Source organism: Zea mays, chromosome 9 (assembly GCF_902167145.1).
Source record: "Zea mays cultivar B73 chromosome 9, Zm-B73-REFERENCE-NAM-5.0, whole genome shotgun sequence".
NCBI classification, from domain to species: Eukaryota; Viridiplantae; Streptophyta; class Magnoliopsida; order Poales; family Poaceae; genus Zea; species Zea mays.
In genome coordinates, this window is record NC_050104.1 from 139977722 (window position 1) to 139993518 (window position 15797).

At 49.8% G+C, this 15797-nt stretch overlaps 1 non-coding gene across 1 annotated transcript; it reads left to right on the plus strand.

Moving 5' to 3' along the window:
• The first annotated feature begins 9340 nt into the window (after nt 1-9340).
• Nucleotides 9341-9413, plus strand: TRNAA-CGC (transfer RNA alanine (anticodon CGC)). Its single transcript has one exon. It is a non-coding gene; the product is annotated as a tRNA-Ala (tRNA).
• Nucleotides 9414-15797: the final 6384 nt, after the last annotated feature.

Below are 15797 nucleotides of genomic sequence, written 5' to 3' on the forward strand. Positions count from 1 at the left end.
TTTATAAAGTTTAAGCACAACTACAAGCCGGGGTTAGCATTAGAAATAAAGTCGAGTCCGAAAGAGAGGGCGAAAACAAATCACAAGCGAATAAGAGCGGATGACACGGTGATTTGTTTTACCGAGGTTCGGTTCTTGCAAACCTACTCCCCGTTGAGGTGGTCACAAAGACCGGGTCTCTTTCAACCCTTTCCCTCTCTCAAACGGTCACTTAGACCGAGTGAGCTTTCTCCTTCATCAAATGGGTCACTTAGACCCCACAAGGACCACTACAACTTAGTGTCTCTTGCTTTGATTACAAGTGTCTTGAGAATAAGAATGGGAGGACGAAAGCACGATTGCAAAAGCCAAGCGACAAGGGCGACAAATAACACACGGATCACTCTCTCTCTCTCTCAAGTCACTAATCACTAATGATCACTTGTCTCAATTGTGGAACTTGGAGAGATTGGAGGCTTTGATTGTGTCTTGGAATGGATTGCTAGCTCTTGTATTGAATGTTGAAGGTTGGAATGCTTGGTTGAAGTGAATGGAGGTGATTGGGGTTGTATTTATAGCCACCAACCACTTCCTAGCCGTTGCTCCAATTCTGCCGACCGCGGACGGTCCGCGCCCCTGGTCCAGACGGTCCGCCCCTGTATATCAACGGTTGAAATCGCAACGCTCAGTAGTAACGGCTATATCAACGGCTATAATGCATTAAATGCGTCGTCAGATGTCAGGTAAAGGCAGTCACAGACGGTCCGGTCGTGCACCCCGGACGGTCCGCGAGGACGCTATAATTCATTTTACCGAACCCGTCACCTTCGGGTTTTTCGTTTCCTCACCTACCGGACGGTCCGCGCCTGAGGCCGGACGGTCCGCGCGTTGTCTCGGACGGTGCTTGCTTTTCCTCCGGACGGTCCATAGTGTACACTTGGGTTTTTGCATTGGTTCTGTTCGAGGCATACCCTAGTGTCGCGGACGGTCCGCCGCAAAGGCCCGGACGGTCCGCGCTTAGTCTGTTTTTCCAAAAAACTTCTCCTGTCCGGAATAATCTACGGTATTCCGGACAGTCGACTTAGAATAGTTGTAGTTGAACTTATGCACCTGTAAAACCTATAATCTAGAGCAAACTAGTTAGTCCAATTATTTGTGTTGGGCAATTCAACCACCAAAATCATTTAGGAAAAGGTGCAAGCCTATTTCCCTTTCACTATTTCTGTAAGTGCTTTGGTGATTAGATGTCCAACACATATCTATTATGTCCTTATGTGCTAAATGAGTAAGAAGTGCAAATCAAAGAACAAGGTATGTTTCTAGACTTAGTAATTTGTTTTTGAATACTAACATGTTTATCTAAGTGCTAGAAACAGTGCCAAGAAAAGAAGAAAGGAGTTGGAGAAGAGTTTGCTGTGTACAGCCAAAACCAGCTCGGGTCTGGCACACCGGACTGTCCGGTGGTGCACCAGACAGTATTCGGTGCCCTAGGCTGCTCGACGGTGAACTGGCTGCTCTCGAGAATCGGTCGAGCGACTTCGCTAAAAATCACTGGACTGTCCGGTGGTGCACCGGACTGTTCGGCGAGTCTTCAGCACCTGCGCCCAAGGACTTCAGCGACGAACTCGTCGCTATCGAGAAAAGAATAAAGCGCCGTGTCTAAAATTCACTAGATCAATATACCAAGCTTTCAAGAAACATCCTAAGACTCACAGACTCCGCCTCCGCGCGTTTGATCGATTGTGTTAGTGATTTGAGCTCTGTTGAGTTGCAAATTACATGTACTGTGTTTCGAGCTCAAGTCTTGGCTTGTGTGCGTGTGTGTGCTGCGGATTCGAGTCTTGTGTATGTTGCTTTTCCTCCCTTACTCTTGTGCTTCTTCGTGATCTCTATTGTAGGGTGAGAGGCTCCAAATTGTGGAGATTCCTCGCAAACGGGAAGAATACTCAAAAGGAAAAGACCGTGGTATTCAAGTTGATCATTGCATCACTTGAAAGGGGTTGAGTGGAAATCTCGTCCATTGGGACGCCACAACGTGAAATTAGGCAATTGTTACTTAGCCGAACCACGGAATAAAAATTGCGTGTCTCTTATACTGCTTTTCTCTATTACTGTTTTGTTCGCAAGAGACCGCTTCATAGCAACTTGATTAACTCACACTAATATTTCTATAATCAAGTTTGTGGCTATTTAGTGTTGGATTTTACAGGATCACCTATTCACCCCCCTCTAGGTGCTCTCAATTGATATCGGTGTCGTACTCTTCATTTAAAGGTCTAACCACACGAAGAGATGGATCCTAAGGGTAAGGAGATGGTGGTCAACGACAAGGAGAAGGAGTCTCTCTTCAACAAGCCAAAAGACTCCCGTTCTCAACAAGGAGTAAGGGAAGGCCCCTATGGCTAGTAGTCCTCAAAGGAATCATGCCTATGTTTATGATAGGAAATTTACTAGTCGTGCTCATGATGATAGATGCTATGATCATGTTGTTTTACGTGGTTATCATATTTCTCATGCTATGATTGCTTCTAGCTCTACTTATGCTTATGGTAGAAATAGGCCTAGGAATAATCATGTTGTGTCTCATGCGCCTAGGAGAGTGTGCAATGGTCCTACTACTGTTTACCATGCTTGCAATGCTTCTTTTGTACTTTTATGCAAGAATGCAAAAGTAGTTGCTAGGAAGTTGGGATCCAAATACAAGGGAGACAAAACTTGCATATGGGTTCCAAAAACTGTTGTGACTAACCTTGTAGAACCCAACAAGAGTTGGGTACCTAAAACCCAAGTTTAAATTTCTTGCAGGTTTATGCATCCGGGGACTCAAGCTGGATTATCGACAGCGGATGCACAAACCATATGACGGGGGAGAAGAAGATGTTCACCTCCTACGTCAAGAACAAGGATTCCCAGGATACGATCATCTTTGGAGATGGGAATCAAGGCAAGGTCAAAGGTTTGGACAAGATAGCCATCACATCCGAGCATTCTATCTCTAATGTGTTTTTAGTTGAATCACCTATTCACCCCCTCTAGGTGCTCTCAATTTATAATTTGACGATAAATTGAGCAGATAGATTTATTATTTTTCGAAATTAATAATTTTAAAAAACATATAATTAGTATTTAAGGTCAAAAAACACTCCAGAGGGTCCAAAAATTCCAAGAAAATTTATAGAGATATTTTAGATCATGAGAAACTTAAATAAAGTATTTAGAGTTCATGAAAAATACATTTGGAATAATCTAAAACTAGATACGCTCACATAAGAATAGGGAAAAAACTCTAGAATAGATAGAAAAATTCCCAAGAAGATTTTCAAGGATAGGTTGATAAACAATGAGAACAAATAATAATTTAGAATGCAAGATTTTTTTGATAAGATTCAAATAAAAGAATTAAAAATCAAGGAATCTGATTTGATTATCTATACTATATTTAAAGCATCAGTTTCAACGGTCGTCGTGCGTCATTTTTTTACAAATAACCCCTCACAGCTATTTTAAATTAATCCGTTGCATATCTATAAATGACAAACGACGCCCAACACGAGCTAGATGCACGCGGGCCACAACCATGGCACAGGCACGTCATGCCGGTCTACTAACTGTGTCGGGCCAGCTCGTTAGCCCGTCGATCCATTTAATTAAATCGACGTAAAATATTAAAAAATAGTGTATGAGGTGGGGTTCGAACCAATGCCCTAATGAAAGAAGGGCGGGAGACACTAGATGAAACTGTCTAACCAGTAGAACATCACACTAAGATGTTTTTAATATTGAATATAAATTGTATATAGGTATACACGTTTTTTTTGTAAAATAAAAAAATAATCGTGTCGGGCCAGCACTACGGGCCGAGGCTACAGCCTAAGCACGGCACGGCGTTCTTGGCTCTCGCAAACATTAGGTCGTTTCTGAGACCACATTGGCGCAATGGACTCACTACACCAAAATAGTAAACTTCCTAGAGCCTAAACCCTAGGAAGTTAGGCCTAAACTCTAGGAAGTTAGCGAAACTCTCGGAAGTTAAGCCATCCCGTCGGAAGTTTGGCTCTCGAAATTTTTTTGTCAGAAGTTAGCTTAACTTCCTAGAGGGCTCTAGGAAGTTACTTCCTACGGCTTAATAAGCCTCTCGGAAGTTAGTAGATTCTCGGAAGTTAGTAGTTTCACGCCGTCAGCGCCGTCAGCTGACTAACTTCCTACGGCTTACTGTAGCCCCTAGGAAGTTAGCTGACTAATTTCCTACGGTTTACTGTAGCCCCTAGGAAGTTAGCTGGCTAACTTCCTACGGCTTACTGTATCCCTAGGAAGTTAATTTGACCAGCATTACAAATGTTGTTTATATTTTACACCACATTTCACAACATAACAAATATATCAACAGCTATATAGCACAACATATTTTCGCATAAAACATCTCACACACAATCACATAACAATATTTAAATCCATAGTCTCATCAATTACATCACAAAAGTTTCATCCATAGTCTCATCAATTACATCACAAAAGTCTCATCCATAGTCATAATAAGACACATATCATCATCCAGTACTAATAAAAGACAATATCTCATACATAGTCATAATAAAAGTCTCAAGTGTCAGAACGCAATAACATGGAAGCTCACGGTCGCCGATCACCATCGGGTTACAGTGAAGAGTGATGGTCGATACCTCCACTATTGAAGAGGGTTTCGACAAAGTCTAACCCGTCCTCTTGTTCATGTGTCGGCAAGGTAGCTGGAGGGGTCTAATATACATGTATAAATTACATTTGCTGTTTTACATCATAATATAAATAACAACAAGTAAATGATGATGAATATGCATACCTGATGTTCGGTAGATGGAGATGCAGGTATAGGTGGAGGTGAAGACAAAGGATAATGAACGGGAGGTGGGGGGGGCACCAGGACGTGTATCCCTTGGGCCTGTGCTAGTTGCTACAAATTTGTCGAACTCATTCACATCATCGTTTTAAATCAATACATATCTTAAAGTGAAAGATATTATCTTTTGAACTTACTTGTATGAGTGTTTGCTGTTGCTGAATCTGTGTAGCATAATATTCATGTTGTGCAGCTTGTTGCTTCAAGTAATCCTGATGTCGCCTAAGTTCTTCTTGCAGTTGCTCCACTTCTACTGGATCTTGAGTGGAGCGACGGGAGTTACGAGCAGCAGACCTTGATGAACCTCCACGCTGAACCCTCACCTGGCTTGAGTCGATGACGTTAGCAAACATTGTGTACCTACAAAATAAGTAACATCACGACATGATTAAGAATACATGTATTGCACTCAACCAATGAAACAATATAAGATATGTAGAGTCCTCACCTTCCATGAGCTTTTCCACCACTTGCATACACAGCCTGAGGATCAATAGGTGAGGTCCTCAAGTCATAGTTTGGTCCGTGCTGACTAGACATCGCCTCGCCATATGCAGCCTCATACAAAAGAACAATGCAATCTTACAAACAAAAATCCATATAAACAGAACCTACCAAACATTTCCAAACACTCACCACACGATCTGTTGCCTTTTGGCTGCACAACACATCTAGATTTGCAGGATCTAGTCCTCTGTGCCCCTAAGGTATATTTGAACATCACTGGGCACTGCACCAGTGCTAGCTTCCTGTATGTACATTTGACAAACACTATAACCAGAAATTACAGCAAGTCAACTACAATAAACGAAAATGGCTTAAACTATACTTACCATTCGTTTTGCCAAATGAAAGTGATCATCACCTCCATACCTGTGATACGACTCGGTTCCACGATTGGAACTGTGTCACACAGACTTCGCCTTGAATTCAGCCGAAGCCCTGTAACGACATAACGCATGCCAAGCAGCATCATTGGCAGCTATCCATGGAATCGAATGCTGCATGAACACAATTCATTTATAAGTAACTGTAATATCTAGAAGCAATGGAAATTTTTTCAACACAAGCAAAAACATCCATTACCTCAAGATATTGTTGCTTAGTCATATCGAGTCCATACTGTGTCGCCTCGTTCTTACTCTCTGGACGTCGCCCTTCACTACCAAACATGGCTTGACTAATCACCTGAATTCAAGCATAGTACATCATATCCCCAACAACACTTGCCGCATTCCTATGGAACACGGAGTGTGCGTGTTCTGTATGAGTATCTCCTTTAGGCAACTTGTAATGTTTCTAAAAAAAGAAGCATAGTCAAAATCAATAATGTGATAGCTTAACAAAAAATTACAACTTGTCGCATTCCTATCGAGATTACAACTTAACAAAAAAATTTAACATACCCAAAAGTCGTGCCAAACTACAGCTTGTGCATTCCCATGTTGCACATTTATTGCAAGGGCATATTGATCCCATCTTGTGACAGGGACCTCCTTACCATCCTCTATCACCAATCCAGGCCATTTCATACGACATATGTTGCCCAACACTTTCTTTACTTGCCTTCGACGACCTGTGCCAATGAAACTACTATCCACCCAAGCCCTAACAGCACAAGAACAATTATCAAATACAAAATGTAATCGTGTAATAGTGTAAGACATAAGAACAAAACAAGGATACTCTTACCCATCTCCAGTTGCTATTATCTCAACCCTATCAACTGGTTCTTTAGGAGGGGGACCCAACTAGTTCTCCACGGCTTCCGGGCCCGTGAAGACCCTCCAATATCAACTCATATCCAAAGACATTTGAAACCACCCTCGAGAGCAATTTGTTTCATTTCCACTCATTTCATACATTTGTATTGACTAGTTAGATACAACATTTAATTGGCATTGTAGTTCTCCCCGGACGGACCCCTACTACAACTGAAGGTAGCAAAACATAAAGCAGGGGAGGGAGTGGGTGGAGTAATTAGCGGTCGTGCACTAGTACCGGTGAATCATGCGTCAGCCCGCGGCCTCAGAGCAGGCACGCCGTCGCACTCGTGCAATGGCAATGTGCGGCACAGGGAGGAGGACCATGGGAACCATGCGATCCACAAGGTCAGCAGAGCCCACAGCCAGCCTGTAGGCCACCCCACGGACGCCAACACGTTGATCGAGAGCACTGCACCTGCCCCCTGGTGCTGCTGATTCGACTGGGGGGGGTTAGCGCGCGACGTGACGCTCCACCCGTGCGCGCATCGAGTCCAACCTGCGCGGCGCCGTCCGGTGCGGTTCACTGGCATTGCGAATGATGAGCAGGTAGGTGAGGAGACCCGGACGGAGGAGGAGCAGAGAGCAGGCAGCCAGCAGCACCGACGACGTACGCGCGCGTGCGGGGTGTGTGGCACCGGCGCGCACGCGCATCGGCGGTGACCTCCTGTTGGTGCGGCAGGGGAATCTGAGACCAGACAGAAGCTTCGTGCCAACTGCGCCAGGGGGAGAGGAGCGTTCCTGGCTCGGCGTCCAGTTGAACGAACGTGGCTAGCAACAACCTTGGTTGGGGACGACACGACGACTTTGGGTTGGGATGGGCCCCTGCCTTGTCGCCGCTGCAAGGTTTCAGTCAGAATCAAAACATCGTTTTCCTTAGCCTAGATGTTTCGATTCGACGAGGATGCTCCTGTGCTCGAACCAGCAAGCAAGGCACATGCTCGTCAAGGGAGGGGAAGATGTCTGTCGGTGTCGCGCTCTGGTCGTGAAACACAAGCTCCAAATCCAAACCGGCGGCGGCCGGGGCGGGCTCCACGGGGGCAGGGCACGGTCGGGGGCGGGACGGCGGCCGCGGTGGCGGCCGGGGCAGGCTCCTCGGAGGTGGGGCGCGGTCAGGGGCGGGAGAGCCGAGGTGGGCGGCGGTCGGGGCGGGGCCCGCCAGGGGCGGCGCGATCGGGGGCGGCGGGGCCGGGGGCGGAGCCGGCCATGCGTGGGAGAAGGGCGCGCGTGAGACAGAGAGATTTTGTGAAAGGTGAGAGAAGAGGGAGAAGAGATAAGATTGAGGGAGGTAAAAATTAAAAAACATAACTTTCTAGAGTAAAGTCGTAAGAAGTTAGGTAACTTTCTAGAGTTTGTACTTGGCCTCTAGGAAGTTAAGTAACTTCCTACAGCCGGCCGTAGGAAGTTAGATTTTCGTTTGACCGGTCAACAGATGAAACCTAACTTTCTAGATGAGGCCGTAGGAAGTTAGCTGCCCACCTAACTTCCTAGAGCCAGCCGTAGAAAGTTAGATTTTTGTTTGACTAGTCAACAGCTGAATCCTAACTTCCTAGAGGAGGCCGTAGGAAGTTAGCTACCCAGCTAACTTCCTAGAGAAGGCCGTAGGAAGTTATGTTTACGGTTGACTGGTCAACAACTCAAACCTAACTTCTTAGAGGATGTCGTAGGAAGTTAACTGGGCAGCTAACTTCCTAGAGCCAGTTGTAGAAAGTTAGCTATTCTATTGGCTTGTGAACGGATGAAACCTAACTTCCTAGAGGAGGTCGTAGGAAGTTAGTTAAGTTCCTATGGTTGTTTAACTTCCGACAGCTTTTATAAAAAATCGTAGGAAGTTTTGTTTATTTCCTAGAGGTACCAGTTGCCTCTCGGAAGTTATTTATTTCCTACGGTTTGTTATAAAAGTTGTAGGAATTTAAAAAACCGTAGGAAGTGTATGATTTTGGTGTAGTGACTACATGGTGTTTGAGGTTGCTGAATTGGATGGAGCAGCAATGATTTGTCACACTAATAGCAGAATGAAAGGTTATTTGATGGTTTTAAACATTAGTAATTGCTACGAAGTAACATAATTTATATGGAGCGCATCCAGTTTTTATTGATGCTTGACTTTATCAATCACTTCATATTTTGATCTATCCTTTTTATAAGTTTGACTTCATGGGACTTATTTTAGAAACTTGACCTCACAAACTTTCTCTTATTTGATCTCTGTATGATGGAATTATGTCATTTTATAATCTTTGTTCATTCAGTCAATCGTTGTGAACTCTCTTCTACTCGCTCACTTCATTGGTCGTGTTGTACCAAGACATATTATATGGAGTAAACAATAACATCAGTTAGCCAAATCAAAAAATATATTATACAGAGAGCGAAGACAATAAATAAAAAATCTTGAATTTTTTTTTATGGATAGTTTATTTGGGTATTGTTGTAAGCCGTCGCAACGCACGGGCAACCGACTAGTATAAAACAGAAGCGACACATCAAAGAGAGAAGATCGTTGCTACCGACATTTTTTGAAAACTTTACGCACTCGCGACACATAATTAATCTCTAAGCCGTAAATTGTATGTCTAATAATGCAAATAGATGTATTTTGTTTACAACACATATGTTATGTGTGCCTGTAACGTGGAGTTCCATGTTTTACATGATTGAAATGTTTGAATAGATATAATATAGTAGTTGTTGTAGCATGACTGGGGGTGTAGCTCATATGGTAGAGCGCTCGCTTCGCATGCGAGAGGCACGGGGTTCGATTCCCCGCACCTCCATATTTTTTAAAATTTTGGGTGTTCTTTAATTACTTTTTCCGTTCTTGGCTGGCTGTAGGGGTGGTAATGGATCACGATCCAAATCCCTCTTCACAAAATTTAAGGCCCTTAAATAATATTAGTTCAAAAATGAATAAGAATAGAGCCCGACCCTAATCCGATTCGATCCTTAAAATTTGCAGTGTAAAGTTTATAGTCCATTACCACCCCTAGCTGGCTGGCGTTTGGGCACAGGAGCAAGGTAACTTGGGCTCCTGGATCAAAATTCACCAGAAGCTGGTGGCTTCACCCGAGATGGTTTAGGGTCCAGCCACACAGAGCTGAGACGATCCGAATCGTAGCAGTGAATGAAGCACGAGAAGGAAAAACCCATTTTGCTGGTCGCCAGAAAATGGTGGGCCGTAGAACTCTAGATTACGGCATTGATATAATGGAACCGACTGCAGATAGCACCAGTTTTTAGTCATGGGCTAAGGATCCGCGCAAATATGCCCATTCCGGCGTCTGGGTTGTAACAGCTTTCGCCACCGGCATTGAGCATGGCACCCGTTTTCACCGATCCTCAGTCTCTCGAGTCACGGCCAACTATATTTACCAACTATATTTATAATTAGGCTCCGTTCAGTTAGAGGATTCTCTGGTTTTTAGTCTCGTTTAGTCTCTATTTTGCCAAATAGAATAACTAAAGTAGGGACTGATTAACTTTAGTCTCTAATCCCTCACATAAGTGCTAAAAGGGACTAAAGAGCAACATTTGCTCCAATTACTCTTGCCTAGAAAACTGGTGTGAAACAAGAAAAATGGTATTTTGATCTTCATATGTTGCATTTAATGTATTTAGAATTTGTTTAGTCTATACAACCAAACAGGATATGGTTAGTCCTTAGACTAAACTTTAGTCTTAGGACCAATTAATGGAACCAAACGGGGCCTTAGTTTGCTATAAAAAAAACTCTCTGCCTGCGGCTTCTAGAAGGTCTGCCTGCGCGCGTGCGGCATGCCACGCAAATGCAGTCATCGACATGTTCACCGTCGTTCATCATGACAGGGACGGATTAGTTAGGTTTGTGCTGATTAATGTCCAGTGTCCTACTGTCCTCCAGAGTTCTGTCAGCCGTTATCATTATTATTAACTGCCGTTACCATGAACTTTGTTGAGAAGCGAAGAGAAGCTGGTGTGTTCGCAAGATGTGAAGTTTTGTCATGTGTTTTATGTTGGTTACGTGCATGTAAATGCCAACAACTTAGTTCTAAACTCCTACTTATGCTCGCTCGACTTTTACCTTACTTTTAGATTACGATTATTTTAGATTTTATGTACGTAGTCTATTACGAAAGCGAGGATCTCTATGGAAATATCTCACAACATATACAGTTCGCGGGTATAAATTTGATATTCATTTGAACTTACTTTTGTGATTTCCGTGTCCAAAAAATAATAATTATATTGTGTGCCTAAGATATAGTCAATTACAAAAACAAGGATCTTTATAAATATCATAAGATATACTATTTGTTGGGGACTTCTTTCGGAGGCCCTCAAAACACCAAGATAACAAGTGTTTTCTGGTGCATTTCTAAATATTACAGGTACTCTTATTGTCGGCGTTTCGAGACCGGGGGTCCCTGAGCCGACGAGTGAATGTCGTCGCGTGCCCCAGCCCAGATGGGTCGAGCGCGAGGGCGAGCGCGAAGGGGGGAAAGCGAGGCGGCCGGAGACCGGCGTGAGAGAGGTGGGAAAATCTCGCGGCCTTCGTGTTCGTCCCGCGCCCAGGTCGGGTGCGCTTGCAGTAGTGGTTTACAAGCGTCCACGCGGGAGAGGGAGCGAGCAGCTTCAAGCGAGCGCCTGTCTCGTCCTCGTCCCCGCGCGGCCAACCCTCTCTAAGAGGGCCCTGGTCCTTCCTTTTATAGGCGTAAGGAGAGGATCCAGGTGTACAATGGGGGGTGTAGCAGAGTGCTACGTGTCTAGCGGAGGAGAGCTAGCGCCCTAAGTACATGCCGTTGTGGCAGCCGGAGAGATTTTGGCACCCAGGTAGTGTGATGTCGTGGCCGTTGGAGGAGCGATGGAGCCTGGCGGAGGGACAGCTGTCGGAGCAGTTGAGTCCTTGCTGACGTCCTCTTGCTTCCGTAAGGGGGCTGAGAGCCGCCGTCGTCACAGAGTATGCGAGGCGCCATCATTGCCTATCTGGCGGAGCGAGCCAGATGGGACGTCGGTCTTGTTCCCTGCGGCCCGAGTCACCTCAGGGTAGGGTGATGATGGCGCCTCCTGTTGACGTGGCTGGTCTGCGCCCTAGGTTGGGCGATGTGGAAGCTCCTCCGAAGCCGAGATCGAGTCTGTCTTCCGTGGCCAAGGTCGAGTCCGAGCCCCTGGGTCGGGCGAGGCGGAGGCCGTCGGCTGAGGCCAGGGCGGAGTCCGAGCCCCGAAGTCGGGCGGAGCGGAGTTCGTCGTCTTCTGGGGCTGAGCCCAAGTCCGAGCCCTGGGTCGGGCGGAGCGGAGTTCGCCGTCTTCCGGGACTTAGCCCGAGTCCGAGCCCTGGGTCGGGCGGAGCGGAGTTCGTCGTCTTCTGGGGCTGAGCCCGAGTCCGAGCCCTTGGTCGGGCGGAGCGGAGTTCGTCGTCTTCTGGGGCTGAGCCCGAGTCCGAGCCCTGGGTCGGGCGGAGCGGAGTTCGCCGTCTTCCGGGACTTAGCCCGTGTCCGAGCCCTGGGTCGGGCGGAGCGGAGTTCGCCGTCTTCCGGGACTTAGCCCGAGTCCGAGCCCTGGGTCGGGCGAAGCGGAGCTTCCTATGGTGCCTTCGGCAGGGCCTGACTGCCTGTCAGTCTCACTCTGTCAAGTGGCACCGCAGTCAGAGTGGCGCAGGCGGCGCTGTCCTTCTGTCAGGCCGGTCAGTGGAGCGGCGAAGTGACGACGGTCACTTTGGCTCTGCCGGCTGGGGGCACGCGTCAGGATAAAGGTGTCAGACCACTTTGCATTAAATGCTCCTGCGATTTGGTCGGTCGGTGCGGCGATTTGGTCAGGGTTGCTTCTTGGCGATGGCAGGGCCTCGAGCGAGCCGGAAATATGTTCGCCGCTGGAGGGGGGCCTCGGGCGAGACGGAAATCCTCCGGGGTCGGCTGCCCTTGTCCGAGGCTAGGCTCGGGCGAGGCGTGATCGAGTCCCTCGAATGGACTGATCCCTAACTTAATCGCACCCATCAGGCCTTTGCAGCTTTATGCTGATGGGGGTTACCAGCTGAGAATTAGGAGCCTTGAGGGTACCCCTAATTATGGTCCCCGACAGTAGCCCCCGAGCCTCGAAGGGAGTGTTAGCACTCGCTTGGAGGCTTTCGTCGCACTTTTTTGCAAGGGGACCAGCCTTTCTTGGTTGCGTTTTGTTCCGGTGGGTGCGCGCGAGCGCACCCACTGGGTGTAGCCCCCGAGGCCTCGGAGGAGTGGTTTCACTCCTTCGAGGTCTTAATGCCTCGCGTAATGCTTCGGCTGGTCTGGTCGTTCCCTCATGCGAGCTGGCCGTAGCCCGGGTGTACGGTCGGGTCCCAAGTTCTCGGGCTGGTATGTTGACGCTGTCAACGGTTCGACCGGAGCCGGGTTTTAGAGAGCAGCCCCTGAGCCTCTGCACAGGGCGAGAGGGCGATCAAGGACAGACTCGGCTTTTTTACATACGCCCCTTTGTCGCCTTTCCGCAAGGAGGAGGGGGGAAAGCGCCATGTTGCCCTCGATGGGCGCCGAACATGGTGTCTCCGGTGAGCTGCAAGCGGGTAATCCGAGTGGACGTCCGTGCCCCGTTCGTTAGGGGTCGGCTAGGGGCCCAGAGGCACGCCCAAAAGTACCTGCGGGTGATCTGCCGGACCCGGTCCCCTGGCGACGGGGTCCGAGGGCTCGATGCCTCCCTCTGATGGGATTCCGTTACAAGATCGTTCCCGCTGGTCTCGGAAATGTCCTAGGGTACCTCAGGAGCGCAGCCCGAGCCTTGGTTATGTATCGAACGTACCCATGGTCATCCCTCGCTCTGTGTCTGAGGCGGCTGTGAACCCTTCGGGGGCCAGCCTTCGAACCCCTGATCAGTAGTGGGCGCGGAGCCCGAGTAGCCTGAGGCGGTCGTTGAACCCTTCCGGGGGGCCGGCCTTCGAACCTCTAACCAGTAGTGGGTGTAGGGCCCACGTGATCTGAGGCAGCTGTCGAACCCTTCCGAGGGGCCAGCCTTCGAACCTCTGATCGGTAGGGAGGCTCGGAGCCTGGTTCCTTCACGGGGAAGGATCCTTTTCGGGGTATCCCCTTTCCCGATCCCTGTTGCAAGAGAGAGAAAGAGGAAAAAAGGAAAAGGATACGAAATCGAACGACGCGGCGTACCTTTTTTGACGCGGTCATTATGGCGAAGGCGAAGCGTCGCCCGCTTCTCCTACCAGGGGCGCCGCCTGTCCCGCCGCGGAGTTAATGCGACAGGGCGAGTGGTTCGCGGGGCGGCCGTTGCGCGTGCGCGAGCCGTTCGGGGAACGGCTGTTTCGCTTTGCGTTTTTGAATCCCACGTCCGGTCCGGGCGGAACGTTTGAACCGGTCTCGCCTTGGTCTTTATATACTCGGGAGAGGGTCTGGCGATGGTTCTTTGCTCCGCTTCCTGCCTTCCTCTTAGGTTTTCGCAACCCGAGAGACTTAGCCAGAGAAGAGGAAACCGCCCTCCCTGTCCCTTGCGCCGCCACCCCTTCCGCTCGGTGATGGCTGACCGGGTGACCATCATCTCGCCGCGCGACCCATGGCCTTTTTCCACGGTGACGGCGAGTGATCTGGAGGATCTTGTTGGCGAGGGTTTACTTCGCCCTCTCACCGATGAGCAGCGACCGGAATGGATTCCCCCCGTGGGCGGAGCCGCTCCGTCCCCACCGCCGGGGTACATCGTGAGCTTCGTCTCCTTCCACGAGCGGGGATTTGGTGTGCCGGCGAGCCGCTTCATGCGGGCGATCCTGCACCACTACGGGGTGGAGTTGCACAACCTCAGCCCCAACTCCATCTCGCAGGCTGCCATCTTCGTAGCGGTGTGCGAGGGGTATTTGGGGATCGCCCCCCATTGGGATTTGTGGACCCATCTCTTTTTTGCAGAGCTTTTTGCCTCGCCGACGGGGGAGAGGAAGGTCCGCGCAGCGGTGCGGGCCGGCGGTTGCACCCTCCTGCTGAGGCAGTCGCGGGCGTCGCTGTATATTCCCGTCATCCTCGCGTCCTCGAACAAGGGGTGGCAGCGCCGGTGGTTCTACCTCCGGAATGACGGCGAGTTGCTCCCGCCGTTCTCCCAGCGAGTAGTCACCACCACCGCCGATGCTTGGCGCCACGTGACCCCGCACGAAAGACAAAAGAACCTCGAACCCCTTCTCAAGGCCTTGGAGGCGTTGCGGAAGGGGGGACTCACCGCTGCGGGAGTGATTGCCGCCATCCACCGTCGAAGGGTGCTTCCCTTGGCGGAGCGACGGCTGTCGCTTTGGGAGATGACACCGGAGGCTGACTTGGAGGGCTCGCGGATGTCCTCTGATCATCTTCCCTTCGACGTCCTCCACGGGCAGGTGTCCGTCGCATTGGGGAAACCGGACCCCAGCGCCTTCTCCCAGCTTTTGATGCGCCCAGACCAAGGGTGCGTGACTCTGGTGAGTGTCCGCTTCTTCCTTTCTCTTGCATCGGGTTGCTCCTGGTTCTTACGATTGGGATTTTCCCCCTTCTTCAGGAGGTGGGGTGGCACAAGCCTTCCCTGCCACGGGTCCCGCAGGATGCGGTGGACCGAGCAGCTCAGCGGGTTGCCGCGGAGGAGAAGAAGAAAAAGAAGGACGCGGAGAAGGCCCGGGCCCGCGAGCGGAGGCGGGCTCGAGACGCCTTGGAAAAGCTTCGTCGCCGGCAGGAGAGGGAGGGGCTCCCGAGGGAGCCGTCGCCGAAAACGCCCGACGACGACGACGATGATGAAGATGATGACGAGGAAGACGACATGGCTGCCCGCCTTGGCCTTAGCCCTGGCTTGGGGTTAGGCCAGGAGCCGTCAAGCCAGCCCCCGAGCGGGCTGATGCCGTCAGTCCCCGGAGTCGGGACGCCGGGGTCCCGGCCCGAGGGGCGGGGGCAATCCGAGAGGGTACTTGACCCCTCGGCTGGAGGAGTTGAGGCGACCCCGGGGAGCCAGGCCGAGGCGTCTGCTCCCCGAGAGCCGCCGCCCACGCCGGCAGTGCAGGGGAGCGACCCTCAGGTCGCCGTGGCAGTGCCTGGGCAGTCCGCCCCCCGGGCGTCCAGGGCGCCCAAAGCAAGGGTGGTGCCGAAGCTGCCGGCGAAGCGGACCTCGGCGGCGGCTCCAGGGGTCGAGATCCGAGAGACCTCCCCCAGGCACGGTTGATCATGGCCCGGAGCGGGTAAGTATCTTGGAAT